Source organism: Carcharodon carcharias, chromosome 30 (genome assembly GCF_017639515.1).
Source record: "Carcharodon carcharias isolate sCarCar2 chromosome 30, sCarCar2.pri, whole genome shotgun sequence".
NCBI lineage: Eukaryota > Metazoa > Chordata > Chondrichthyes > Lamniformes > Lamnidae > Carcharodon > Carcharodon carcharias.
The window spans coordinates 15,111,178-15,115,240 of record NC_054496.1 but is presented as its reverse complement, the minus strand read 5'-3'; positions in this window follow the sequence as shown (position 1 = coordinate 15,115,240).

Below are 4,063 nucleotides of genomic sequence, written 5' to 3'. Positions count from 1 at the left end.
CGGTAAAAACTGGGACACAAGAGTACTGGTCCGTAATGGTCTTGTGTACCTTAAAATGGAACATCAGTAAAAACTGGGAAATAAGAGTACTGGTCCGAACTGGTCTTGTATCCCTTAAAATGGAACATCAGTAAAAACTGGGAAATAAGAGCACTGGTCCGAACTGCTCTTGTATGCCTTAAAATGGAACACCAGTAAAAACTGGGAAATAAGAGTACTGGCCCGAACTGGTCTTGTATCCCTTAAAATGGAACATCAGTAAAAACTGGGAAATAAGAACACTGGTCCGAACTGGTCTTGTATCCCTTAAAATGGAACACCAGTAAAAACTGGGAAATAAGAGTACTAGTCCGAACTGGTCTTGTATCCCTTAAAATGGAACACCAGTAAAAACTGGGAAATAAGAGTACTGGTCTGAACTGTTTTTTTCCTTTAGGGCGGTGCGGAGATGGGGGAAAGGAAAGTTTCTCCGCTCTGTGCTAAATTTCTTCCATTTGGTCTTAAAAGTCTTGAAAGATTTTAGAAAGAAGAATGGGAATAAAAACCATTCAGCCCTGGAAAGAGGTGGAGAAGGTGCGATGAGTTTTTGTAACGTTATATCACACGTGCAATTGTTTTCCCAAGTTTCCTATTATAACTAAGAGGTTCCTAGACCAATTGCTGGGATGCCAGGCAGAAGGGAACAAAAAAACTCAACTTTATCATTGCAAAACAAGATAAGTCATGTTCTGTAGTTGTGAGGTAAAGTAAAACTTACCTAACCGTGTGTTTTATCACTGCCGTGATACCAGCCCCCTCAAGTGACCGTACATTTTCCTGTCATTAACTAGAGAGCCACCTGGCTTAGAATTCACATTACTGTAAAACATAAAGAGAGAAAATAGCCTGTAGGGTGGACACAGCATCCGTGGAGAGCTAACGTTTCAGATTGTTGAGCTTTTGTCAGTGGGAGGAACTTTTCTGTCTCTATTTCAGATTTCCACCTTCTGCCATATTTTATTTTTATTTCACTGTAAAATACTCAAACCGATGTACATAAAATTTTATTCTTACAGAAAGCATTTTTAACATTGTTAAAAAGTTATATATATTTTGTATATTTTTTCAAGCAATTCCCTCCTCTTTTGGGCAGGTGTTTTTCTATAATTAAAATGGATTGATTTATTTTATATGCATCTATTTTTTTGTGACCCTTTTATTTAAAAAAAAACGCGTTTCACTCTCTTTTAAATCAACAATTTACTTCATGCAGGATTGTGACTCACTGGATTAAGTTATTGCATTTGTCGGCCAGGTTGTTTGGCATTAACAATGATCACACCATGAAAATCATGTTTACGCTGTTAGCTATGGGTCCTTACATACTGAGGTGAGTTGAATGAGTAATTAACGTGAGGGAACAGGAAGTGCAAGAAGCCATTTCCACACAGAACAGCAACCAACCAGCAAATTCTAGAGATTTTCAACTCACCTACCCATCAAAGGGAGGTGGTGGCATAGTGGTTTAATCACTAGGCTCGTATTCCAGAAAACCCAGGGTGGAGCTCTGGGAACCTGGATTTCAATCCCTGCATGGTGTGAAATTTGAATTCAATTAATAAATCTGGAATTAAGTCCAATGATAACCATGCCGTTGTTGTAAAAATCCATCTGGTTCACTAATGTCCCTTTTATCTGCCATCTATATCTAGCCTGCATGTGATTCCAGGCCCACAGCAATGTGGTTGACTCTTAACTGTTCCCCCAATTAGGGATGATGGGCAATAAAAAGCCAGTAATGCCCACATCCCATGAACAGATATAATCAATCCCACTCTGCCGTTCAGTAAGATCATGGCTGATCTGATTGCAACCTCAACTTCGCATTACCCCGATTGCCTTTCACACCCTTGTTTATCAAGGAGCTCTCTAACTCTGCCTTAAAAATATTCAAAGTCTCTGTTTCCACTGCTGATTGAGAAAGCGAGGTCCAAAGACTCACCACTCTCTGAAAAAAGTTCTCTTCTCTGTCCTAAACATGCGACCTCTCATTTCTAAACAGTGACCCGTAGTTCTAGATTCTCCCACAAGAGGAAATGTCCTTTCCACACTCACTCTGTCAAGACCACTCAGAATCTTATATGTTTCAATCAAGTCACCTCTTTTTCTTTTAAACTCCAGTGGATACAAACCTAACCTGTCTAACCTTTTCTCATAAGAGAACCACCCATTCCTGGTATTAGTCTAGTAAACCTTTTCTGAACTGTTTCCAACGGATTTACATCCTTCCTTAAATACACAATACTCCAGAGGTGGTCTCACCAATGCCCTGTATAACTGAAGCATGGCCTCTCTACTTTTGTATTCAATTCCCCTCACAATAAATGGTAACATTCTATTAGCTTTCCTAATTACTTGCTGTGCCTGCATATTCTGCGATTCATGCACTAAGGTCCCTTTGCATCTCAGTGCTCTGCAATCTTTCACCATTTAGATAATAAGCTCCTTTTCTCCTTCCTGCCAAAATGAACAATTTCACACTTTCGCACAGTATACTCCATTTGCCAGACCTTTGCCCACTCACTTAACCTATCTATAGCCCCTTTGTAACCTCCGTACATCCTCTTCACAGCTTTCCTACCTATTTTTGTCTCGTCAGCAAATTTAACAACCATAACTTCAGTCCCTTAATACAAGTCTTTTATATAAATCATAAAAAGTTGAGGCCCCAGCACTGATCCCTGTAATACACCACTTGTAGCTAACCAGAAAATGACCAATTTATGCCTACTCTGTTGCTATAATTGTACAGGGTTTGGTGAGACCAAATCTGGAGCAGTGTGTGCAGTTTAGTCTCCATATTTAAGGAAGGATACACTTGTATTGGAGGTGGCACAGCCACCACAGTTCATTAGATTGATCCATGGGATGAGAGGATTGTCCAATGATGAGAGACAGAGTAAAAATCTGGTCAATATTCTATGGTGTTTAGAATTAAAATTCCGAAGGGGCTTGACAGGGTACACGCTGAGGGATTGTTTCCGCTAACTGGGGAATCTAAAACACGGGGGCACAGTCTTCAGATAGGTGGTCAATCGCTCAGAACTGGGGTGAAATTTCCACACTTTAAAGGATCATTGATCTTTGAAATTTTCTACCCCGGTTGTGGATGCTCCATCATTTAATCTATTTAACATTGGGAATAGATAGATTTTTGGTCTCTCAGGCAGGCCAGGGATATGGGGAGTTTTTTTTAATTCATTTATGGGATGTAGGCATCACTGGCTAGGCCAGCATTTATTGCCCATTCCTAATTAGCCTTGTTCAGTAGGCATTTAAGCGTCAACCACACTGCTTTGGGTCTAGAGTCACATGTAGGCCAGACCAGGTAAGGCAGATTTCCTTCCCTCAAGGGGCATTAGTGAACCTGATGTGTTTTTAACAACAATCGGCAATGGTTTCATGTCCATCACTAGACTTCTTGATTCCAGATTTTTATTGAGTTCCAATTCCACCATCTGCCGTGGCAGGATTTGAACCTGGGTCCCCAGAGCATTACCCTGGGTCTCTGGATTACTAGATCCAGCGACAACACCACTTTGCCACCACCTGCCCTAAAGTGGTTGGATTGGTGGAGTTCGTGGAGGCAAAAGATTAGCCATTGAACGGCTGAGCAGTTTCGACAGGTTGCATGGTTTACTCTGGTTCCTTTTGGCTATGTTTTGGTAACAGATGTTGGTGTTGGTATAGTTAGATGTTTAGCTCCTAAATTAGGGAGGGAGAAACGGTCAAAAACCAGCTTCTCCCATTGGAGAGGGGTAGTCAGTTGAACTTCTTCGAGTCGATCACCAGCACTCACTTCCTAGACTCACAAACAAGCAGCAGTTACTATGTCGAGGTATTGCACACCAGTAAGATTCCTACAGAGAAGCGTCTGGATGGGAATGCCCCCTTTAAGTGAAGACAGGCGTGGGTTGGGGGGTGGGGGAAGGGGTGGGGTATAATTGTGAGGCTGTAATGAATGCTCCGTTCACTTGGAGTCAGGTACAATCACTCGTTCAATGGGGAACCCAGTTCCCACCAA